The sequence below is a fragment of the Schistocerca nitens genome, chromosome 5, assembly GCF_023898315.1.
Source record: "Schistocerca nitens isolate TAMUIC-IGC-003100 chromosome 5, iqSchNite1.1, whole genome shotgun sequence".
Lineage (NCBI taxonomy): Eukaryota > Metazoa > Arthropoda > Insecta > Orthoptera > Acrididae > Schistocerca > Schistocerca nitens.
The window spans coordinates 362,457,846-362,485,264 of NC_064618.1; positions in this window are offsets into that span (position 1 = coordinate 362,457,846).

A 27,419-nucleotide genomic window follows, 5' to 3' on the forward strand; every position below is an offset into this window, starting at 1 on the left:
AACCTTCGCCCTTCCCATTAACTACGTCTGTCTGATCGGCTCCTTTCCCTCCCACCGTCCTTCCTACGTCACCATCCATAACACCGACTCCTACACATTTTTCCCCGCCGCCGGAGTGCCCCAAGGCTCCGTCCTCTGCCCCCTTCTGTACCTTTTGTATACGGCGGACATGCCGCCGCCGTCACCCCCCGTCCACCTCCTCCAATTTGCCAATGACACCGCCTTCCTTGTCCTTGCCCCCACCCTGCAGCGCTCCCAACACCTTCTCCAATCCCATCTTGACCGGTTCACCGCTTGGTGTAACCAGTGGTTGCTCAAGGTCAATCCCTCCAAACCCCGGGCTATCATTGTAGGCAAAACCACCCCTTCCTTCTGCCTCCTTGATTTCCATCTCACCATCTATGGCCGTCCTTTCGCCCTCACTCCCACCCTTAAGTACCTTGGAGTCATCCTCGACCGTCGCCTCTCGTGGACTCCCCATCTGCGGACAATCCAAGCCAAGGCACGCTCTCGACTCCGTCTCCTCAAGCTCCTTTCCAGCTGTACGTGGGTCTCGACCCCTCTACCATCCTCCACACCTATAAATCCCTCATCCGCCCTATCCTTTGTTACGCCCATCCGGCCTGGATCTCCGCCCCCCCCCTACTTTTTATAAATCCCTCCAAATCCTTGAACGCCATGTTCTCCGCCTCGCCTATCGCATTCGTCTCCCCTCCCCCATGCGGATCCTGTATGATCTCATCCCCTTCCCCCACCTCCTCCTCTTCCTTGAAAGGATACGGATCCTGTACACCTCCCACAAACTCGATCCTCCTCATCTGCTTGTCTCACCCATCCTCTCCCACCCCCGCCCGCTGCCGCACCTGTATTCCCACGTACCACCCGGTCTCCATCTCTCCACCCTCCTTACCCTCTCCCAAGGTGGCTTCCGCCAGCTCCCCCTCCCTGATGATGTCCTCCTCCCCTCCATCTACCCCTCCTATCAACTTTGATCCTCCCCCCTTCCTGTGTCCTTTCCTTGAGGCACCCTCCCTCCCTTCTCTTTCCTTCCATTCTCTTTCCTTTACCCCCGTCCCCTACCTCCTGCCCTCGTCCCACGGGCTTCCCCTCCCCCTTCCCCCCGTTCCCACTATCCCCCCGCCCCATGGCATCTGCTCTCCCCTCTCCCACCCCCCTCCTCCTCTCTTGGCAGGTCCCCGGACTCGTACACGGTTAGTGAACATTCGCGTGCCGGAGATCAACGCCTTGTGTTCTGCGTGTGCCGTCGTTTTGTGCTTAAGTGGTTCAGTGTTATTCGTTTTGTGCACCTACGGTCACGTGTGACAGTTTTCGTCTCTGTCTGTGTCCAAGTGTCTGAACAATTTTATCTTGGACTCTACGCCCGTGAACGGCGCCTTGTATTTTAAAAAGTGTTTGTCTCCGTTTATATGTCCACCATCTTTTTCTCTAATTGTCTTCATTTGTATCTTTGTGTTTCACTGCGGCCAAAGAGCGGCGTGGTATGCTGCTGCAGGCCTGCCTGTAAACAGGTTTCATAATAACAATAAAGAAAAAAAAATTGATGGTATTTCCGTAACAGTTTGAAAATGTGCTGCGGATTACTTTTGAACTGTTGTTAAACGTGGTGAATGAAGAGCTACATTCAAACGGTGCATCTGAATCTCTTCTACTTTCTCCCTGTCAATAATCACGTCTTTGGCGAGGGTGAGCTGCTGTTACTGCCTTCGGACGATGCAGACAATACAGTTTTTAGAATGAAATTTTCACTCTACAGCGCAGTGTGCGCTGATATGAAACTTCCTGGCAGATTAAAACTGTATGCTGGACCAAGACTCGAACTCGGTCCGGCACACAGTTTTAATCTGCCAGGAAGTTTCAATACAGTTTTTACTCCACACACTTCAAGTGATCCACTCAACTAGGGCCGGCCGCTGTGGCCGAGCGGTTCTAGGCGCTTCAATCCGGAACCGCGCTGCTGCTACGGTCGCAGGTTCGAATGCTGCCTGTATGATGTCCTGAGGATAGTTAGGTTTAAGGGGGATAGGACGTCAAACGGGGCGACTTGGAGCAGGAGAGGCACCACAGGACATTTTAATTTCCACTGTCTATACTTTTACAAGTAAATTCATAAAACTTTGTCAGCATGACCAGAAATGATTCAGGATTCACACTCGTAGCAGCGGAAGCTCAAAAACATAACAAAATAATTTTTTTTACATGTGAAATTTCATCATTTTTTCACTTGCTATTGGCTGCATTTGTTGCTATAGGTACACTTGTCTTCATAAGTAAGAGAGACTGTTCGATGAATTTTGCACAGCATTCAAACCATACTTACAGGTGTCTGAAACTCTAGAATCTATTTAATTTGTGAAAAAAATGTTGAGCTGTTACTTTTTAAACTTTAAGTTTGGAAAAAAATCAAATTTTGTAGTTAATTATCTCAATTTTTACCACAGTTTCTAATAGATTTTGAAAATTCTACAGTTTCATACACCTGTAAGTATTGTTTGTATGCTGTGCAAAATTCATCAAAGAATCTCTCTTACTTGTGAAGAAAAATGTACCTATAGCAACAAATGCAGCCAACAGTAAGTGAAAAAATGATGAAATTTAATATCTAAAAAAATCATTTTGTTATGTTTTTGCACTTCCACTGCTATGAGTGTGAATCCTGAATCCTTCCTGGTCATGCTGACAAAGTTTTATGAATTTATTTCTAAAAGTATAGATAGTAGAAAATAAAATGTCCTGTGGTGCCTCTCCTGCTCCAAGTCGGCCCGTTTGACGTCCTACGCCTCTTAAGTAGTTCTAAGTCTAGGGGACTTGTGACCTCAGATATTAAGTGCCATAGTGCTTATAGCCATTTGAACGATATGAATCACTCAACTAGCTGTGGTAATTCCCGCAGGGGAAGGATTGCAGGTAGCAGAAGGACAATCAAGGATGGTGCCAGTTAAATACTCCGGTGAGGCTTGTTTCATCATTACCGAAAGGTGTCAGCAAGGCTACAGCATAAACGTACCCTTAAGGCTACTTTTACGCTTGCTAGCCTACGCCCCTGCGTTTTTGAGTTGAGCAGCTTGTCTCGCGCTCACTTAGAACATAAATGCCAGCAGGTTGTCGGTGGGCCGCCAGCCTGCAGAGAGCGGCTGGGCAGGGCAGTGTGGCTCCAGGAGGCGCCGACCGCAGTCCAGAGCCCCGTGGCCGCTATCAGCTTGCGGCCCGACCGCAGGGCGCACAGCCGCAGCCGGGCCCAGCTCTGCGCCCCAAACACTTGCCGCCGCCGGGACAGGTTACCGGCCAGTGGCAGCCTGCCGGGATGAGCGCCCAGCCTCGATTTTTACTGGGAGTCCACAGACCGGTTGCCTGTGCCGAAGAAGTTGTGTCAAACGAATCAACAGTTATTTCAAAGGTCCTTCAATCTGTGGCCCTGCATCAGACATTTTCTACATCTACATCGTTACTCTGCAATTGACACTTAAGTGCCTGGCAGAGGGTTCATCGAACCATTTTTATACTACTTCTCCACCGTTGTACTCTCGAATGGCGCGTGGGAAAATGGAACACCTAAATCTTTCCGTTCGAGTTCTGATTTCTCTTATTTTATTATGATGATCATTTCTCCCTACGTAGGTTGGTGTCAACAAAATATTTTCGCATTCGGAAGAGAAAGTTGGTGATTGAAATTTCGTAAATAGATCTCGCCGCAAAGAAAACCGCCTTTTTTTCAGTGAGTGCCATCCCAACTCGAGTATCATATCAGTGACACTCTCACCCCTATTGCGCGATAACACGAAACGAGCTGCCCTTCTTTGCACCTTTTCGATGTACTCCGTCAATCCTACCTGGTAAGGATCCCACACCGCGCAGCAGTATTGCATCAGAGGACGGACAAGTGTAATGTAGGCTTTAGTGGGTTTGTCTCATCTTCTAGGTGCTCTGCCTCAAAGCGCAGTCTTTGTTTCGCCTTCCCCACAATATTATCTACGTGGTCTTTTCAATTTAAGTTGCTCGTAATTGTAATTCATAGGTATTTAGTCGAACTGACAGCTCTTAGATTTGTGCGATTTATCGAATACCCAAAATTTACCGCATTTCTTTTAGTACCCATGTGGATGACCCCGCACTTTTCTTTGTTTAGTGCCAATTGCCACTTTTCGCACCACACAGAAATTCACTCTAGATCATTTTGTAATTGGAATTGCCGGCCGGAGTGGCCGTGCGGTTCTAGGCGCTACAGTCTGGAGCCGAGTGACCGCTACGGTCGCAGGTTCGAATCCTGCCTCGGGCATGGATGTGTGTGATGTCCTTAGGTTAGTTAGGTTTAATTAGTTCTAAGTTCTAGGCGACTGATGACCTCAGAAGTTAAGTCGCATAGTGCTCAGAGCCTTTTTTTTTTTTTTTTTTTTTTTTTTTGTAGTGGGAATTGATCGTCTCATGATTTTACTAGACGGTAAATTACAGCGTCATCAGCAAACAGTTTAAGGGGATTGCTCAGATTATCACCTAGATCATTTATGCAAATCGGGAACAGCAGAGGGCCTATGACACTACCTTGCGGAACGCCAGATATCACTTCTGTTCTACTCGATGATTTACCGTCTATCACTACGAACTGTGACCTCTCTGAGAGGAAATCACGAATCTAGTCACACAACTGAGACGATACTCCATATGCACGCAATTTGATTAATAGTCGCTTGTGAGGAACGGTATCAAAAGCCTTCTGGAAATCTAGGAATGTGGAATCGATCTGAAATCCCTTGTCGTCAGCACTCATTACTCCATGGGAATAAAGAGCTAGCTGTGTTGCACAAGAACGATATTTTCTGAATCAGTGTTGGTTATGTATCAAAAAGTCATTTTCTTCAATGTGATTCATAATGTTCGAGTACAGTATATGCTCCAAAATCCTACTGCAAATTGAGGTCAGTGATGTGGGTCTGTAATTCAATGGGTTGCTCCTATTTCCTTTCATGAATATTGGTGTGACATGAGCTACTTTCCAGTCTTTAGGAACAGACCTTTCGTCAAGTGAGCGGTTGTGTATGGTTGCTAAGAAAGGCGCTATTGTATCTGCATACTCTGAAAGGAACCTGACTGGTATTCCAGCTGGACCGAAGACTTGCCTCTCAAGTAATTTGAGTTGTTTCGCAAAGACTAAGATATCTAGTTTTGTGTCACTCATGCTAACAGCTGTTCTGGTTTCGAATTCTGGTGGAATATTTCCTTCGTCTTCTTTCGTGAGGGAGTTACGGAAAACTGTATTTAGTAACTCCGCTTTAGTGGCACTATGATCGGTAACATTTCCAAGGCTATCGCGCAGTAACGGTATTGACTGTTTTTTGCCACTGGTGTGCTTTACATCCGATCAGAATCTCTTTGGGTTTTCTATCATATTTTGAGACAATGTTTCATTGTGGAATCTATTAAAATCATTTCGCATTAACGTCCGCAGTAAATCTAGAGCTTCCGTGAAACCTAGCCGGTCTTAGGGATTTTGCGTTCATCTGAATTTGGCATGCTTGTTTCGTTGCTTCTGCAACAGTGTTCTGACGTGTTTTGTGTACCATGGTAGTTCAGTCCCGTCTCTTATTAACTTATGCGGTGTGAATCTATCTATTGTTGTCGAGACTATATCTCTGAATTTGTGCCTAGAGTAGTTCAAAATGAATCATCCTGCTTACCAAGACTACATCTTGTACACGGATGAAGATAAGAAACTGGAATGAATTTGAATTCACACATCCAAAAGAAAAAGTTTCCTTGGTGTCAGTTGGAAAGGTACTTTGAAGCACGAAACAAGTGCCAAAAAATCGATTTTTTTTCCTCAAACGTGTGATACCGAATTCATCAATCTTCAACACTGCAGTTGCTTTAACAGCTGATCGACATTTACATCTACGTAGATACTCTTCAAGCCACCGTACTGTGCGAGGCGGAAGCTATCCTGTACCACTACTTTCCTGCCCTACTCGTAAATAGAGGGAGGGGTATATGACTCCCTATCAGTCCTAATTTCTCGAATCTTACCTTCGTGGTCCGTAAGCGTAGTGTATTTTGCTGGCAGTAGAATAATTCGGGACTCACCTTCAAATATCGGTTCTCTAAATTTTCTCAGTAGTGTTTCTCGAAAAGAACGTCACCTTCCATCCAGGGAGTTTCAGGGAGTTCCGAAGCATCTCCGTAACAGTTACGTGTTGTTCGAACCTACCGGTAACAAATCCAGCAGCCCACCTTCCAATTGCTTCGATGTCTTCCTTCAATCCTATCTGTTACGGATCCGAAGCACTACGTCGGTACTCAAGAATAGGTCACAGCAGCGTCCTATATGCGGTCTGCTTTACAGGTGAACCATTCTGTTCTAAAATTCTCCCAGTGAACCCAAGTCGACCATTCATCTTCCCTACTACATTTCTCACATGGTCGTTTCGTTCCATTTCATATCGCTTTGCAACGTTACGTCCAGGTATTTAAACGACTGTGTCAAGCAGGACAATAATAATACTGTAAGCGAACATTAAACTTTCGTTCATCCCACTCGTCCTCATTAACTTGCATTTTTCCACATTTAGAGCTAGCTGATATTTATCGCACCAACTAGAAATTTTGTCTAAGTCACCTTGTACCTTTTTACAGTCACTCAATTTGGACAACTTACCGTACACCACAGCATCATCAGTAAACAATCGCAGATTGTTAACAGCATGCCACGAGGCACCGTGACAAATGCTTTCTGAAAATCTACAAATATGGAATCTGCCTGTTGCCCTTCATACATAGTTCGTAGTGAGAATAGGGCAAGCTGATTTTGGTTCAAAAATGGTTCAAATGGCTCTGAGCACTATGGGACTTAATATCTGGGGTCATCAGTCCCCTAGAACTTAGAACTACTTAAACCTAACTAACCTAAGGATATCACACACATCCATGCCCGAGGCAGGATTCGAACCTGCGACCGTAGCGGTCACGCGGTTCCAGACTGAAGCGCCTACAACCGCACGGCCACACCGGCCGGCCAGCTGAGTTTGGCACGAGTGAAGCTTTTCAAAACCATTCTGATTTGTGGACATAAGCTCTCAGTCTCAAAAAAGTTTGTTATATAGGAACTGAGAATGTGTTCAAGGATTCTGCATCAAACCTAAGTTAGGGATATTAGTCTTTAATTTTGCAGGTCCATTCTTCTACTCGTCTTATATACTGACGTTAATATCTTCTGTTCAGTTGCTTACAATGTCGTGTGCGGAGAGCATCAGAGTATCGTTTCGTGTATAATGTCTGATGTCTGAGATTAGACATTCTTCATTAAAGGTAAATTAAAAACAATTCTTCATATAGTAACTATTCTAGATGGTTTCAAAGCGTATTAGTTTGGCAGCAACGCAGTCACTAAAAATGTCCTCATTTTCTATTTGTAAATACAGATACTTAGTATAATTCTTACCTAAATGCTATTTAAACACATCTGAATTCGTTGATGTTCTGAAGAACACTTTCTATCTGCAGAAGAAGGAGAGTGCCCCACATTGGTAGGAAAATGGCCTTCAGCGGCAAAATTTCAGTACAAAAAGATCAAGGACGTAGGCAAGGTAGTTACATACATTTCATATGACTACAGATCATTTTAAGAGGCGGTGCTGATGACACCAAAAACAGCTACCGCAGAAGACGATAAAATCAAAAACATCAGTAATTTTCTGGATAAATTTCATAGATACTTCTTCCAAAACCTGTCAGTAGGATATATATTTACTATATATGTTCTATTATGAAAGGTTTGCGAAAATATAACTAATTCTGTTATTGTGACAGTAAATTTAAATGCCTGATTCATAATCAGTTTCAAGAAGGGAACAAATCCTAGATTTTTAATATTGTGATACGTCCTTCAGGACAATCCAATTTATTCATCATTTCAAGGTACTGAGATAGAAAGTCATAATTTACAGATCATGCATTAGTTCATAACAATTACTATATTTCCAATGGAATGCTTCAAACCAAATTAAGTATAAAATATCCTGTTTTATACCGTACTGCAATCGCAAATTTTACGATAGCTTAGTAATCTAGGGTTACAATGCCTAACCTGTCCTACTATTGTAGTGTTCAATATTCAGAATGGCTCTAAGCACTATGGATCGTAACATTTGAGGTCATCAGTCCCCGAGACTTAGAACTACTTAAACCTAACTAAGCTAAGGACATCACACACATCCATGCCCGAGGCAGGATTCGAACCTGCAACAGTAGCAGCAGTGCGGTTCCGGACTGAAGCGCCTAGAACCACTCGGCCACAACGTCTGGCCTGTTCAATATTATTTTTGTTCTTATTGGGTCCTGTCCTATGAAAGCCACTGTTTTAGTTTCCTTTGCCGGTGCAGTTACATAGTAGGCTTCGACTATTTTGCTTGTAAGGTAGATTCCTCTTTGCATGTCATTCTTTTTCTCTTTTAAAATTGTGACATAATCTCCAAATAAGACACATCTCAGAGCTAATGTCTTTTTCTATTCTTAGATCTATTCGATTCTGACCCCTATTAGCGATGAAAAACGCAGCCATCTCTCCATTTACGTATGTTTAACGTCGACGTTGTGTTATCGTATAAGCTGCTTAAGATGTTTATTAAATGAAGTGGACATCCTGTTTTTTTTTTTCAAATAATCCATAATTTTTCTCTCTTAACTTTATCGAAGACTTTTTCAAGACCAAGAAACGCAAGTGCGTCTCTAGATTAAATTCCGCTTTTTTTTCCATGATGTGTCGTGTCACAAGTACTGCATCTGTTGTCGATCTTCCTCCACGTAAACCCATTTGGTCTTCAATTAATAAGCACTCTGATATTACTTTTAACATCCTGTTCAGGATGCTGGCGTTAACGTTACATGCTGCGTTCAACATTGCATGCGAGAACATGATTTAATTTTCACATTTCAACTGAACGGACCACGGTCACACTGACAACTGCATGTAAGAGTATTTCTTAACAGTGAGCTGCCTTAACGACGAAGGTGCGTACCGATCTAGAATCGTACCATTGGTCGCCAAGATCACCTGACTCGCGGTTTGTGATTACTTTATAAGTGGTAGTAACACGCTCCTTCCCTTTCGGCAACTTCAAGTGAATGCTGCATAGCAACAGCGGTGAATGTACTAACCCCAGACATCCTCGCAAAAGTATGGCTCGAAGTGGGATATATTTATATTTGTCGCACTTGCGGTGGAGTGTACGTTGAACATTTATGAAAAGTAAATGAAAACATCCACCCTAAACGTAACTGCAGAAAGTACATAACGGATTTATGTAAAAGATAAATCCTTGTAGAAACGGGTGGTTCTTTCGAAAATAACAACTTCATGCAACTATGCATAAGTAACAGTTCACCTCAAGTTTGTATCATCATTCGTATAGAAGATATGGTTTCGTAAAATTGGATTATTTCTTTTTAAATGTCCAGTATTCGATCTCAAAATAAACACTGTAGTTATAACAGATGCTTTTAGAAATCAATTTTACTTCAGTGCTAGAAACTTTTTCTTAAAATAGCGTGCCAATAAGTTAAAAAGTGAATTCACTCGAGATTAGCAATAGTCTATCAACGAGTGTGCAGACTGCTGCAGCCGACATGTATAGAAATATGGAGGACTATGAGACAAATAGAGGACTTGATTGTAAAATAATGGTAAAAGATTTTAAATTGCCCTTCCTTATTGCACCCAATTTCAGTTGCCCAGTATTTAAAAAGTTCATTAATTTGCATGTTTATTTTTGTGGTATAAATAGTCCATGTTGATTCCTCCAGACTCCAAGCTGACTGTTGCGGGGAACAATACGTCACGCCGGAGATCAAGAGAGAAACTGGGGTCCATGACGTCAACGAACTAAAACTTTTTCGCCGGCCATTAAGTGAAGAGCTGAAACTGTTGAAGAGTAGGGTTGAATCATCCACAACGATGAGACCATTAGTTCAGCATAGGCTAGAATAGGGGAGAAAATTAGGTGCGGCCTTTTTAAAGAAAACATGCTGCCATTCGCCTTAAATGATTCAGGAACACAACGAAAAACGCAGGTCTATATGGCTGGCCAGTTATATGAACCATATTTAAATTTATTTATTATCAGTTCTGTAGACCCGCTCTCCTGCGTGCATAAAGCAGGTCGTACAATGCATTCATAAGGTTGAAAATTGTCTAGATCATAGTACTTTTTAAATTCTTGACTCTAATAGTGCAATAACAAAGATATTAATTAGAGAACATTGTTGTTGTTGTTGTGGTCATTAGTCGAAGACTGGTTTGATGCAGCTCTCCATGCTACTCTACCTTGTACGAGCCTATTCATCTCCGAACCTACATCTGAATCTGCTTACTGTATTCACCTCTTGCTCTCCCTCTGCGATTTTTACCACCCACACGTTCCTCCAATACTAAATTGGTTAATATTTGATATCTCAGAATGTGTCCTATCAACCGATCCCTTCTTTTGACCATGTTTTGCGACAGATTCCTTGTCTCGCCAGTTCTGTTCAGTACCACCTCATTAATTACGTGATCCACTCATCTAATCTTCGGCATTCTTCTGTAGCACCACATTTCGAAACTTTCTATTCTCTTTTCATCTAAACTGTTTGTCGTCCATGTTTCACTTCCGTACATGGCTACAGTTCAGACAAATACCTTCAGAAAAGACGTCCTAACACCCAAGTCTATATTCGATGTTAACAAATTTCTCTTCTTCAGAAATACTTTTCTCGCTATCGCCAGTCTACATTTTATATCATCTCTCCTTCAGCCATCACCAGTTATTTTGCTGCCCAGATATCACAACTCGCTTACTACTTTAAGTGTCTAGTTTCTTAATCTAATTCCCTCAGCATCAGCTGGTTTAATTCGACTACATTCCATTATCCTTGTTTTGCTTTTGTTGATGTTCATCTTATATACTCCTTCCAAGACACTGTCTATTCCATTTAACTGCTCTTTCAAGTCCTTCGATATCTCTGGCATTACAATGTCATCGGCAAAAGTCGAAGTTTTTATTTCTTCTGCCTGAACTTTAATTCCTACTCCCAATTTTTCATTGGTTTTCATTATTGCATGTTCAATGTTTATATTGAATAACATCGGGGATAGGCTACAACCCTGTCTCACTCCCTTTCCAACCACTTCCTCTCTTTCGCTCTCATAACTGCCGTCTGGTTTCTGTACAAGTTGTAAATAGCCCTTCGCTCCCTGTATTTCGCCCCTGCTACCTTCAGAATTCCAAAGAGAGTTTTCCAGTCAATACTGTCAAAAGCCTTCTCTAAGTCCACAAATGCTAGAAAAGTAGGTTTTCCTTCCCTTAATCTATCTTCTAAGATAAGTCGTAGGGTTAATATTGCCTCGCGTGTTCCAATATTTCGACGGAATCCAAACTGATCTCCTCCGAGGTCGGCTTCTACCAGTTTTTCCATTCGGCTGTAAATAATTCGTGTCAGTATCTTGCAGCCGTGACTTATTAAACTGATAGTTAGGTAATTATCACACCCGTCGGCAACTGCTTTCTTTGCAATTGGAACTTTTACATTCTTCTTGAAGTCGAGGGAATTTCATCTGTATCTTACATCTTTCGCACCGGATGGAAGAGTTTTGTCATGGCTGGCTTTCCCAAGGCTGTCAGTAGTTCTAACGGAATGTTATCTACTTCCGGGGCCTTATTTCGAGTTCGATCTTTCAGAGCTTTGTGAAATTTTTGTAACAGTGTCATAATCTCCCATCTCATATTCATCTACATCCACTTCCCTTTCTATGATATTGTTTTCAGCTTCATCTTCCTTGTATAGACTCTCTATAAACTCCTTCCACCGTTCAGCTTCCCCTTCTTTGCTTAGGACTCGTTTACCAACTCAGCTCTTGATATTCATACAGCAGCTTCTATTTTTCCAAAATGCCTCTTTAATTTTCATGTGGGCGGTATGTACCATTCGCATAGTGAAATATGCTTCGAAATCCTTACATTCGTCATCGAACCATTCCTGTTTAGCGCTTTTGCACTTTCTATCAATCTCATTTTTAAACGTTTGTATCCCCTTTCACCTGCTTCATTTGCTGCAGTTTTAAATTTTCTCCTTTCATCAATTAAATTCAGTGTCTCTTGTGTCATCCAAGAATTTCTACTAGGCCTTGTCTTTTTACCTATTTGATCCTACATTGCCTTCACTATTTCATCTCTTACAGCTACCCATTCGTCTTCTACTGTATTCCTTTCACCTATTCTAGTGCCCGCATCTCGTGGTCGTGCGGTAGCGTTCTCGCTTCCCACGCCCGGGTTCCCGGGTTTGATTCCCGGCGGGGTCAGGGATTTTCTCTGCCTCGTGATGGCTGGGTGTTGTGTGATGTCCTTAGGTTAGTTAGGTTTAAGTAGTTCTAAGTTCTAGGGGACTGATGACCATAGATGTTAAGTCCCATAGTGCTCAGAGCCATTTGAACCATTTGAACCTATTCTAGTCAACCGCTGAACAATGCTTTCTCTGAAGCTCCCAACAACCTCTGGGTCTTTGAATTTATCCAAGTCTCATCTACTTAATTTCATACATTTTTCCAATTTCTTCAATTTTAATCTACAGTTCATTACCAATAAATTGTGACCAGAATCCACATCTGCCACTGGAAATGTCTAACAATTTAAAATCTGGTTCCTAAATCTCTGCCTAACCATTATATAATCAATACGAAACGTTACTGTGTCTCCAGGCCTCTTCCGCGTGTACAGTTTTCTTTTATGATTCTTAAACCAAGTGTTAGCGATGATTAAATAATGTTTTATGTAAAATTCTGCGACGGGGCTTCCTCTTTCATTCACTTTCCTCAGTCCTCATTCACCAAATATTTTACGTTCTCTTCCTTTTCCTACTATCGAATTCCAGTTCCCCATTACTATAAAATTTTCGTTTTCTTTAACTACCTGAATAATTTCTTTTGTCTCATCATACATTTCTTCAATCTCTTCATTTGTGGGGCTAGTTGGCAAGTAAACTTGTACTACTGTGGTAGGTGTGGACTTCCTGTATATGTTGGCTATGATAATGTGTTCACTATGCTATTCATAGCTTACCTGCGTTCTTATTTTCTTATTTATTAATAAACTCACTCTTGCAATACCCCTGTTTGTTTTTGTATTTATAACCCTGTATTCATCTGCCACAGAACCTCACCAATTCCCACTATATCTAACTTCAATCTATACATTTTCCTTTTTAAATTTTTGGACCCACTCTGAACTTTAGGATGTCAGTTTTGTTTCTCCTGATTACGACATCCTCCTGAGTAGTCCCCACCCACAAATCCGAATGTGGGACTATTTTACCAGCGGAATATTTTACCCAAGAGGACGCCATAGTTATTTAACCATATAGTCAAGCTACATGTCCTCGAGAAAAATTACGGCTATAGTTTTCCCTTGTTTTCAGCCGATCGCAGTACCAGCTCAGTAAGGCCGTTTTGGCTTACGTTGGGAAGACCAGACTGTTGCCCCTGCAACTACTGCTGCCCCTCTTCAGGAACCACATGTTTATGCGGCCTCTCAACAGACACCGCTCTATTGTGCTTGTATCTACTGTACGGCTGTCTGTATCTCTGAGGCCCGCAAGCCACCCCACCGACGGCAAGGTAAATGGTTCATAGCCTAACAATAATTATACGGCAAATCATACTTAATCAGAAACTATATGAAATAAAAGTAAGTAGTGAAAAAGAATGAACATATTTACTTGCATCTAATATGTATTCCTCTTGCTGTTCTTCAGTTTTATAGTTACTTCGGTATTCGAGTCTTGCCTACGCTTCCCGCCAGCTCCGCATTTCCTGCAAATGTTATTCCCACATAAACTATTTGTACTCTGTAGTACGAATAGCCATCTGGTTAGTTTGTGGCTCCAGCAAGTAAATTCCGTAAAAGATTCATACCAGATCTCTTTAACATCACTTACGTAAGTAACATTTACTACAGTAATTACAATTAACAGTTCAGTTATTACGAATGTCATCAAAACATGGAATTATCAAAGTTCTTTGTATACGGACATATAATCACATAACTAGTTATTGCGGCGTTATGGTCTCCAGGCTCGCTATTTACGACTAACCACCAAGTCCAACTGTGAATATTGATGTTATTTATTACTTCACAGGATGAGGCTGCAAATCATATTATTTGTCCAGTATCAGTCGTAAAATAATTCCACTTAATGGTTCAAATACAAAATGGGTGAATATTTATTTTTGTGTAACAGATTGCAGAGTAACAGTGTGTAAGTATTCGTAGTACTTACTTGCTGAATTTAGATTTTGAGTCCTCCTGAATTTTCCAAGCATTATGATTTGTAAACTGTTTTTCCATGTCCCTCCTGCATATTTTCAAATGCCATCTTCCTACAGGTCAAACATGTCGCCCGGTAAGTCATTATCTCGATCAGCAATGGAGAGATAGTTATCGGGAAATAATATACGAAAATGAATAGTTTAAAAGACTGGAATGGAAGACAAAATTACGTTCGTAACAACGTTGCAATTGAAATGGACGGCACATGTTCCCAGATGAAATGACGGTAGGTAGATCAAGTCTACACGAGGTAGGAAAAGACTGAGCTGCGTGCTAATAGAGGGTGGGTATATAACAGAAAAACATCCTGGAGGTACATGGATGTTTTCAGATGAAGACCGTAATGCATGGAACTGTCCAGAAGACACTTCTATCGATTTATAATAATTATAATAATAACCCATTCAACATGCATTGTTGTTTAAAAGCCATGTCTTAATATTTCCATTCATTACAGTCTTCTTAGTGATCCATGGATAAGTAGCATACTGACATGCGTGCTTCAGAATTCAGTTGGTTCTAGAAATTGTTCTTTACCTGACCGCTTCTTTCACTTATGTCAATAAGTTTCTTACATGAAAAATGGTGGTTCGGAATCCGCTTTGAACTGTATGTCTCCATACAGTTGTCTGTGTAAGTCAGTTCAAAGATAAAAGTTAACCATGTATACAGGACCTCCAATAGCACCATGCCAAGTAAACTACCAACGTGTCCGTCTATTGCTCGAGGAACAACCTTCACATTTTTAACGGTACTCGCATTAAAGGTTGTATCTCAGTACTGTAGGTGAAAATGGTAGCGGACACAAATTTTAACACTACCATTGGAGACATATTGGGAAACAAGTTAAGGAAACTATCAATACTGACACACACACACACATACACACACACACACACACACACATAAACACACACACACAGAGAAACACACACATATACACTAAAACTTCTTCCTATGTTAGGTCTTAAAAGACTAGCTGGAATACAGAACAAAACAATAAAAAAAGTGATTAAAAGATAATGACGTAAATCTGCAGCTGGCTGGTCACTATACAAAAAAAGAAGGAACCATCAATTCTGTGACACACTAGAACCTTTATCATCTGGGGTCTGGACAATGCACAAAACTGTAAAAGCTTTCCATCACTCGTCTCAACATTAACTAAAACAGAGGGCAGGTCCCCATTCACGTAAGCCACCGATCTCTGGTCAGAATATACAGTGACCTCTATTAAAATATGAATTATTGTGGATCGTACGGCACAGTCATGGCAGACTTGGTATCTTCTAGCCCTCTCTACATGACGCAAGCAGCACAATGTCTCCAGGGAATCGGAGGTGGTCCGGGTATGTTCCATTAACTTTCATTCCATCTTTTCTTCCAGTTTAGAAATTTGATAATCTGTATATCAGAGCTCACATACGTTCTCATCACTTATTAGCTCTCCATTGTTCTCTAGCATTTTAGATATACGTCCATGACGAACTCATTAGAGTTTAGGGAAATATGGATGGCCAGGCGAGAGTTTGAACCGCCGTCTAGCTTAGTACGAATCAGTTGTCCTAGTTGTAGTTTTCAGTCCGAATACTCGTTTTATGGAGTTCTCTGCGCTAGTCTGTCCCATGGAACCATTTTAATCTCTGCGTAACTACTACAACCTACCCCGCCCTCAAATACACGAACACTCTAAGAAAAAGAAAAAAAGAAAAAAATGACGCACCACGAAAGAATTATCCGAATGGTGCGGAAATCGATAGTTGTGATGTACATGTACAGACAAACAAATGATTACAATCAGAGAAATTGGATCTTTTATTAAAGAGAAGTAGCTTCACAAATTGAGCAAGTCAGTAACGTGTTGGTCCACCTCTGGCCCTTGTGGAAGCTGTTATTCTACTTGGCATTGATTGACAGGTTTGTTGGATGGCCTCGTGAGTGATATCATGCCGAATTCTGCTCAATTGGCGCGTTAGATCGTCAAAATCCTGATACGGTTGGATGTCCTGCCCATAATGCTCCAACCGTTGTCAGTTGGGAGAAGATGCTGGGACCTCACTGGCTAGGGTAGGGCTTGATAAGGACGAAGACAAGCGATAGAAATTCTCGCCATGTGCGGACTGACATTATCTTTCTGAAATGTAGGCCGTGGGTGAATTTCCATGAAGTATAATAAAACGGTGAGTGAAATATCGTCGAATACTACTGGACTGTAAGGCTGCTACGGATGGAACCCAAAGTGGTCCTACTATGAAAAGAAACATCTCCCTAGACCATCATGCCGTTTGGCTGGCGACGGCCAGATTTGCATCACACCGCTGTCCGGAGCGGCTCCAGACACGTCTTCGGCCTGTAATCTCATTGACTGAAGTAGAATTGTCATCAGTAGAATTTAATTCCTTCTCAAATTTCTCCACGATTTCTTAGATATCGTGTTCAGAGCACAGGCTGAATAACATTGAAGGCAGGCTAGAATTCTGTCTCAGTCTCTCCTAAACCACTGACTCTCTTTCATGTTCAGCACTGTGGTTTCTGTACAAGTGGTGAAGAACCTTCAGTTCCACGTATTTTCTGTCTGCTACGATCAGAATTTCACAGAGTGTAGTCCAGTCGAAATTGTTAAAATCTTCGTCTAAATCTTCGAATGCTATGAACTTAGGTTAGCTTTTCTTTAATGTGTGTTCCAGGATAAGCCGTAGGGTCAGTATTGCCTTGCGTGTTCATACATTTCTACACAACCCAAACTGATCGTCTCTAATGTCAGCCTCTACCAATTTTTCCATTCTTCTGCAGATAATTGGTGTTAGTAGTTTGTTCTTACCAATTTTACTGTTTAGTGTGACATAAACATGCTTTATTTTTAATATGCAAAGCAATCTCAGACAAAAATCACCCTAACTTATAGATTTCCATTTTATTTTATTATTTCAGTTTGTGAATGACGCAAATTCTCATCGAGTATGATGAGGTTGATGTACAACATCGTGAAAGTGCTGAGATAAAAATTTGTTCTCGTATTACTTTCTCCTTATTTTTCAGAAACGCGCCTTTGTATGTGATAATGATTTTTTAATAACAGTAGCCTCAGTATTAACAGACAGATGACAGACGTTATCTGAAATCAGCGATTATCTCCAATTAACAAATTCAAAACGTGTTCTGTGACCTACTGCTGGTTGCCGATAGACTTAAACCAGAATTGTATCTTCATCCGTTACTTTAAATCGATCCTCACATAGATGAAGAACAAGAAACACGTCGCCACATTTTGATGTCTCAATTTGCTTATTCAGCAGTGGATCGACGTGTCTTGTTAACATACTTTCTGTTTATGTGGAATCAATAACACAATCTCCCTTTATTTGAGACGAAAATGTAAGTTCCCTTGCACTAGTAATAGGAGATAAGTAACAGCACGGTAAAAGTAAAATAATACATCTATTCCCACCATCGAACAATACTATGTACGTCAAAACCAAAATAGCAAACCTTCTCCACAGAGGATTAAATATGCGGCTGGTAAATGGCATTGCGCTATTCTTTTCTCTGTGTTAACATAGATAGTTCGATACTGTTTCCATTTGCACTGTAGTAACAACACATATAATGGTTCTGGATATCTTGCCACATCAGAAAATACGCTAAAATGCTAATGGTTCCACCAACATGGCGTATTCATGCAATATCGTTGTCCCAGGGCAGAAGTAGTACGTAGGTCTTGAACTGGTCGCTTTTAATGAGAGGCTGTATGGAACTGCAGTGAAACAAAGCTTTTATCTCATCTAACTAAAGAAGTCGGCATTTTATAGGGACGCATATTCCGTTATAGAACATAGCAAACTGAGTTCTAGAATGCTGCATAATCAAGAGTACGCCAATCGGTTCACACGATAAATCATTGACCATTCCCATTAGTCAAAATTCACTCCTTTAACACATTCTAACTGACGAATACGTATCAATAAAATAGCACAAGGAAAATGAAACATTCCTGAATTCGTAATATAGTCTGGTTTGCTCACAGATAACCAGCCTAAATTACGTCGTGTATCAGACTTAGTACTGACTAGTTGACATGAACCAGTTTGCTGAGGGCTCATTCGTTACATTACAGAGTACATATAAAGTACTTTGTGGCTCCTGAGAATATCAACTGTTTACCTCAAATTAACTGAAAAATGGAGTTCTAATTACGTCGTGCTACTTAAGTACTGAGAGGGTCTGCCAGACTAATTTGGACTATATCTGTAGAATTAATTAATTACTATTAAAAATGAAAATAATTAGCTTGGTTGAGAGACAAGAGGATAATCCCCTCTAGCATTCATTACAGAAGGCAATCAGATACACAAATAGTTTCTCTCCATGCCATTTCTCACGTGCGCTACATCACAGTGGCAGCCTGTGACATGGTTAGCTGATACCATATTTTGACGCCATAGGTCTACTATTTTAGCATCGCTCAACTCAGAGGTAATCTTTGGGAACGCAATAATGCCTCCAAGAGCCAGAAATGCTCTCTAGTCAATACATTTAAACTCACATGAGTACACACAGCATCACACACACATAGACGCTGGCATATTTTACTGTCCTAATCACATTCCAGCACTTTACTAACTACTAAAATGAAATAAACAATCATACCTCAGTATTTTATGGGTTATTAAAACGAAATAGATAATCAATAAGTAGCCACTACCTTCCTCAATGTTCAAAAGTTTCTGAACGACCTAACTTTTTCACCATGTTCAAATTCTATTGATCTGAAACTTGCTTAAATTTTTGCCCTGATCGAAAATATCTCGTCAGAAAGAATTCAGCGTAAATCAGTGCATTGTTCAAAAGTATCCGAACGACTTGAATTCGGATTGGACTAAATTCACAAAATGCTTAGATGAAATGATAGCAGGCGTCCATCCTGTCCCAGAGAAATATGATGTTTTTACTACTGCTGTGCAAGAATGTTCGTCAGTTCGAAGAGGCTGTAGGTCTTAGTATATACAGGCTTAGACACCAGTATAGCAGATAAGTTAAAGGAATATATCTCCCTCAATGAAGACAACCCATTTAGTGAGGACACTATCAAAACTGGCCGACAACTACTTCAGTCTATGGGCGAAATAAAGAGAGAACGCTGGTTTAAGCTGATGGAAGAACTGGACATGGTAAAAAACAGCAGATAGGCCTGGAAGTTAATAAGATCTCTGAACAATTACCTCACGAAAGGACCCTGGCACTCCAACATTACACCTAACCAGATTGCTCATCAACTCTTGATAAATGGCAAAACAAATAAAACAAGAAGACCATCTAAGCTTCAAAGAAATGTCGAACAAGAAACATATAACTTGTCCAAACCATTCACTATCAAGGAGTTGGAAGACGCCATAAAAAAGAGGAAGACAGACATGGCAGCCGGACTAGGTGGTATGCGTATGGAGCAGTTTCATCACTTTGGAAACCTTACCAAGCAATTGATTCTACAGCTCTTCAATAACTGCCTGAAACGATGCCAGATCCCTAAAATCTGGAGGAAGGCTAAAGTTGTTGCTGTTCTGAAACCTGGAAAGCAGCCAACAGACCCAAAGAACATCAGGCCAGCATCACTTCTGTGCCATCTTTACAAGGTTTTCGAAAGACTGCTGTTGAACCGCATAACACTATTGGTCGAAACTCTTCTCATTCCAGAGCTAGCTGGATTTAGGCCAAGAAAGAACTGCTGTACACAGACCCTTAACCTGACACAGAACATAGAAGATGGTTTTCAGCTCGGAAATATCACTGGAGTGGCTTTTGTTGATCTCTCTTCAGCCTATGCACTGTACAACATTGAATCATCCTAAGGAAGATTTACGACCTTACCATGGACTTCAGGATTACGAAAATTGTTGCCACCTTGTTGCAGAATCGACGTTTCTTTGTAGAATTTCAAGGCATGAGGAGCAGATGTAGAATACAAAAGAATGGGCTCCCACAAGGCACTGTCTTAGCACCAATGCTGTTTAATATCTACACCAATGACAACCACTTCCTCTCCACGCAAAAAGCTTCCTATATGCAGACAACCTGACATTGGCAACTCTGGGTAAGAATTTTGAGACAGTAGAAGAAAATCTCGCCGCTGCTCTGAAGATTCTCCCAGAATATTATTAGGAAAATCATCCCATCAAAAACTAAAACATGTGCTTTTCATCTGAAGAACAGAGAAGCTTCTCGGCTGCTGCATGTGAACTGGAATGGAAGGGAGTTGGAACACTGCAGTGCTCCAGATTACCCTCGACCGCTCCCTGACCTTCAAGGGACACTGCACCAACATTAAAGCCAAGGTTTCATCGCGATATTGCCTACTGCGCAAGGTGACTGGTTCTGGATGGGGTGTCCACCCTCAGACACTAAGAACAACTGCCCAAGCACTCTGCTGCTCCACTGCCGAATATTCCACTACAGTGTGGTACAATTCTGCACATGCAAAGAAAGTGGACACCGTCCTGAATCAAACCTGCAGGCTCATCACAGGCTGTCTGACGCCACCGACAATACAGAACTGTATACACTTGCATGTGTAGCCCCACTCGATATTAGACGCTAGATAGCTGCTGGCAACAAGAGGCAAAAGTTCTGCAGTAACCCAACCCACTACTTGGCCGAACATCAGCCACAACCACTTCGACTGAAGTCCAGGAAGAACTTTCTGCAGTCCTCTGTTCCAATTGACAGAGGCCAAAGAATAGCCAGGGTTGAACTGTGGAAAAAAAGACATCCTGTCAATCCAAAGCGCAACGTAATTGCCGAAACTCTGCGACCTGCTCACCAAGAAGGATGGGGCACAATGAAATCCTTGAACATACTGCGCTCTGGGGCTGCAAGAACGAAGGACAACTTGAAGAAATGGGGCACTGCACAAAGCGGAGACACATTGTGTGAGTGTGGAGATGAATAAACTACAAGCCATCTCCTGAAGTGTCGTTTCTGTCCATACTCTTGTACAGGACTGGAACCGGCCTTGGCTTATAGCAACGCAGTCAATGTTGCCAAATACTGGACACAACTAGTGTAAATGTGTTTGTTATGTATAAATTGATTTCTTAGTCCTGTGCGTATTATGTAAATATTGATTTCTTACTCTTTTTTCCCTATGTGTTCATTTTAATACGTTTATATGTCTTTGAATTACCCATGTATACAAATATGTATATTTTTAAATCAGCACAGTCTGTGTCCTGGTACTTCTGTCACGAATAAAAAAAACCTGAATTTTTTGTACATTAGTATCATGTTAAAAATTATACAGATGACCGTAATTTTGCAGTACGTTAGTTCCAAGTTCAAAACAGCCTGTACGATCTGAATTATGCATAAATTGGTATCATGTTCAAAAGTATCTGAACGACCTGAATTTTGTGTAATACAGTGCCATGTTCAAAAGATTGTGAACAATCTGCATTTTGTATAAATTGGCACCGAGTTCTGCAAATAAATTAGTACCTTGTCCAAAGCATTTGAGTGGTCTGAATTTTGTGAAAATTGGCCCCATATTCAAAAGTAACAAAGTAATCTATGTTTTTTGTGTATTAGCGCAATGTTCAAAAATGGCAGAACGATCTGAATTTTCCGTAAATTAGCACCGAGCTCAAAAGTATCTATGGGATCTGAATTTGTGTAAACTGGTGCATGTTCTAAAGTATCAGAAAAATCAGCGTTTTCAGTAATTTTTCACCTTGTTCAAAAGCATCTGAACGATCTGAATTTTGCTCAAACTAGCACTATGTTCAAAAGTAGCTTAATGATCTATGTTTACAGAACTTGGCACCATATTCAAAAGTATCCAAAAGATCTGAATTATTGTCACATAATTCCATATTCAAAAGTTCCAAACAACCTGAATTTTACGTAAATGGCACTATGTTGAAAAGTATCTGAAGAATCTCAATTTTGTGTAAATTGGTGAAATGTTCGAAAGTATCTGATCAATTTGAATTTTGTATAAATTGGTGCCGTATTGAAAACCGTATGATTTGGTGTCATTCCCAAAATTATCCAAACAATTTGAATCAATGTTAATTGCCAACATTTTCAGAAATATTCGAACGATCTAATTCTATGTATTCAAAAGTATCCAACTAGCCAGAGTTTGTGTGAGTTGGTACCACGTTCCAAAGTATCAGAAAATCTTGCTTTTCTTGTAATTTTGTTCCATGTTCTAAAGTATCTGCATTTTCCTTAAATTAGTACCATGTTCAAAATTATATGAAGGATCTCAAATTTTCGAAAATTGGCAGCATGTTCAAAAGCATCTGGAAAATCTTAATTTTGCGCTACTATATATATGTGTTGATTTTTTCCACCACGTACAAACTCTTGGGATTTATCGATGAGAGGATACCGAACAAAAAGGTCTAATAAACTTATGTCCGAAAATGCGTGTTCCATGCTAGAGACCATTTATTCAGTCACACTTTGTTACAGTGACTGCGGTCAAATAGGCACTATACTACGCAACTACAGTTACACTACGCATGGTCTCCTCCTAGAGGGTGGTAGTGTTCCTCACACGACATGTCCTAACGTCCTCTCATGCCATTGTCGTTGGTAATGTTGTGTCCGATTCACTACTTTTGCTGACTCACCTTGCAGTGGATGCGATACAGCGTTATACACAATGGTTGCATATTCGAATCGAGAGATTGCAGACATGGTGTTTACTTACGGAAAGGCAAAAGGTAACGGGTGGAGGGCAGCAACGCTGTATCAGGAGACCTTTCCTCACCTACATTTTCAACAACATTCAATGATTGCAACACTGTTTCGCCGTTTGTGTGAGACAGGGTGGTTTCAGAAAGCAGGAAATCATGAAGGACGTACCAGAAACATTCGGACACTAGGCGTGGTGGAAACTGCGATTAGCACTGCGGGAGGTTATTGCCATGTCAGTACCAGGCAGTTGGCCCGCCAGTAGAGGATAAGCCAGATGACCGTCTGGAACATTCCCCATGACAATTGTTACTACCCTCATCACTTACATCGTGTGCAGATAGGCTTTCCACATCGAGAGCAGTTTTGGCACTGGTTTCTTCACCAGCAACTACGATTTCGGGATTTGTGTCATCATTCCAATTCAGAGATGAGACCACCTTTACGCGGAGTGGTATCTTCAACTTTCATAACAGTCATCTGTGGTATCGTATGCAGAACCCCCACTGTAAGGTGACAACCAGTCATCAGCATCGATGCAGCTGGAATGTGAGGGCCGAGACACTTGGCGACTGTATTTTGGGACCAGTCTTCCTTCCACGTTGCCTAACAGGCCTGAACTATCGACGTTTCTTGCGGGTGACTTTACCTCCGCTGCTGGAAGAAGCACCATTGTTGTTTCCAAGGGTTATGTGGCTCCTACATGATGATACTCCAGCCCGCTTCACCGTTAACGTGCGGACGAATCTCAATCGTGTCTTCCCTGGTGGATGGATGGGATGGGTGGGGGGTCCATTTGCTGGCCAACTCGTTCACCTGATTTTCGTAATTTGTTATAATTTTACTATAACGTTGCTACAATTTTCATGTTATCTAGGGAAATTTCGTATAATTCAATTTTAATATGTGGGCAATTTGTTACAATTATCATGTAACGTAGCGCTATTTATTACGATTTTGTTTGTAACAGTGGTGATCTATGGGCAGTGTGTTACAATTTTTTGTGGCATAATAAGCTGCCCATTATCACTTGCAGCTTTTTATTACATATATTCCTTATGAAGGCAACATGAGAAATTACAGAAAGACGATAAACAGAGGTAAAATGCCAGAAGAAACATACAATAAGTACAGAAGTTTTCAGCTGAAAAATGAAGACTGATTCTGTTGGTAGCACTATTTATTGTAGACATAATTCTATAATTTAATTAGCTAAGGAAACGTTATTTTCGATGGCGGTTTATAGTGAATATTTTAATGTGACATAATTTTCAAATTTATTGCTGTCATTCCCTACAATCCCATTGAATTGGTATTTAAAATATCAATAAATACAATATTTATATAGTCCTGTACTGTCACTTAATGGAGATATTGATGAGATATTACATTAGTCTCAATTTTGGATTCTAATTCAGCTGGACCTAAAAGCTCACCAGCCTTGGGAGAGCCTACCCTGACAAAACTCTTCCATCTGGTGAGCAAGATGTATGAGAAAGGCGAAATACCCTCAGACATCAGGAAGAATATAATAATTCCAATCGCAAAGAAAGCAGGTGTTGACAGATGTGAAAATTACCGAACTATCAGTTTAATAACCCACAGCTGCAGAATACTAACACGAATTCTTTACAGACGAATGGAAAAACTGGTAGAAGCCAACCTCGGGTATGATCATCTGGATTCCGTAGAAATGTTGGAACACGTGAGGCAATACTGACCCTACGACTTATCTTAGGAAATAGATTAAGAAAATGCGAACCTATGTTTCTAGCATTTGTAGACCTAGAGAAAGCTTTTGACAGTGTTGACTGGACTACTCTCTTTCAAATTCTAAAGGTGGCAGGGGTAAAATACAGGGAGCGAAAGGCTATTTACAATTTGTACAGAAACTAGATGTCAGTTATAAGAAGGGAGTGAGACACGGTTGTAGCCTATCCCCGATGTTATTCAATCTGTATATTGAGCAAACAGTAAAGGAGACAAAGGAAAAATTTGAAGTAGGAATCAAAATCCTTAGAAGAAACAAAAACTTTAAGGTTCGCCAATGACATTGTAATTCTGTCACAGACAGCAAAGGAACTGGAAGAGCAGCTGAACGGAATGGACAGTGTCTTGAAAGAAGGATATAAGATGAACATCAACAAAAGCAAAACGAGGATAATGGAATGTAGTCGAATTAAATCGGGAGATGCTGAGGGAATTGGATTAGGAAATCAGACACTTAAAGTAGTAAAGGAGTTTTGCTATTTGGGGAGCAAAATAACTGATGATGATCGAAGTAGAGAGGATATAAAATGTAGACTGGCAATGGCAAGGAAAGCGTTTCTGAAGAAGAGAAATTTGTTAACATCGAGTATAGATTTAAGTATCAGGAATTCGCTTCTGAAAGTATTTCTATGGAGTGTAGCCATGTATGGAAGTGAAACGTGGACGATAAATAGTTTAGACCAGAAGAGAATAGAAGCTTTCGAAATGTGGTGCTACAGAAGAATGCGGAAGATTAGATGGGTAGATCACATAACTAATGAGGAGGTATTGAATAGAATTGAGGAGAAGAGAAATTTGTGGCACAACTTGACTAGAAGAAGGAATCGGTTGGTAGGACATATTCTGAGGTATCAAGGGATCACCAATGTAGAATTGGAGGGCAGCGTCGAGGGTAAAAGTCGTGGAGGGAGACCAAGAGATGAATACACTAAGCAGATTCGGAAGGATGTAGGTTGCAGTAGGTACTGGGAGATGAAGAAGCTTGCACAGGATAGAGTAGCATGGAGAGCTGCATCAAACCAGTCTCTGGACTGAAGAGCACAACAACAACAACCGAAGTCTATAGACCGTAGTTCTTCCGTAACAGAATTTGCGAATGGAACAGAGGGGGCTGAAAATGATAATGGTACCAGAGGTATACTGCAGCACTCGCCGTAAAGTTGCTTGCAGTGTATAGGTGTAAATGAAGGTATGACTGCAACATAAGTGCAGTGGAAATGGGTAGTATAGACAGATAAAAGTATGGTAAATGACCAAAGAAATTCTCTGTTCAGTATCGAAAGATATGACAAGACCGAGACGAGTACCTAATAATAGGTGCTAGTGTTACATCAGAAAACACGGGGGAGCAGCATGGTAGCTATTGTTAATGCCTAGAAAAATATAGAGGAGGCCTGTAGCTGGTATTGGACGTCAAGTGGCTGCTGTTAATACGACAGGAAGAGAGAGAAAATGAGGTAACAATGGAGAGAGATAGAGAGAGGGAGAGAGAAAGAAAGGGGTAACACATAATTAAGTAAAGTAGAGAAACAGATGAACAAGGCAGCTTGTGTAGGCGACTCTAGTATCTTCCTACAATGGTGTAATAACGTGTGTGGGAGGTGAATGAGAGAAAGTAGAGAGAGCGAGAGAGGGGTGGGAGGGAAGGAGACAGAGAGGGGCATAACAAGAGCGCTCAGCCTAATGGTTCTACAGTACAAAGTATACCGCGCCAATGTACGTTTGTCGGCTTGGCCACCTGTGTTGGCCGTGGCGCTGCATGTAGCTAAATTTGCTGCACTGGGTCTCTAGGGACACCGCCGTCCGCAAACACGCCCGTGTACGCTCGCATGCACGCACGCATGCTAGCAGCGAGCCCGCGTGCCCACGGGGACGCCCTGCGATATCGGTGATCACTATTGACCATAGCGCGGGCGCGTTGTCGAGCTGCCGAGGATCGGGTGACGTAACGGCACAATGCCGTCTGTGGCTTTGTGTGATAACAGGTCTCTGCTTGTTCTATCCCTTGTTCCAATTTGCAAGTTGCTGGTATCGTATGATTTTCAAAAGTAGCATCGGCAAATTCGAGTCTTGGGTGTTTGTTAAGCGATTCTTGCTGCGAATAAATGGGAGATGATATACTAGTTCATTGTCTAGGTCGCATGGAAATATCAGTTATTGTACTATTTCCTTTCATTACCTTGTTGCAATGAGAACATTGCTTCATCAACACAGGGTAAGTGCTCTTCGCAGCACTCAGCTTGGTTACGACATTTTTGTTCAAATGGTTCAAATGGCTCTGAGCACTATGCGACTTAACTTCTGAGGTCATCAGTCGCCTAGAACTTAGAACTAATTAAATCTAACTAACCTAAGGACATCACACACATCACTGTAGCGGTCGCTCGGCTCCAGACTGTAGCGCCTAGAATCTCACGGCCACTCTGGCCGGCAACATTTTTGTTCCAATGATTAGTCAAACGATTGGTATGGTGCATTTCTTCTTTCCTGTCACTTGTCATTAACCCTTTTACTTTCAGCAGAACCGCTGCGTCCCATGTTAGGTACGACTTGCCTTGTATGCGAGTGGTAATCATAAAGTTTCGAGCCGGC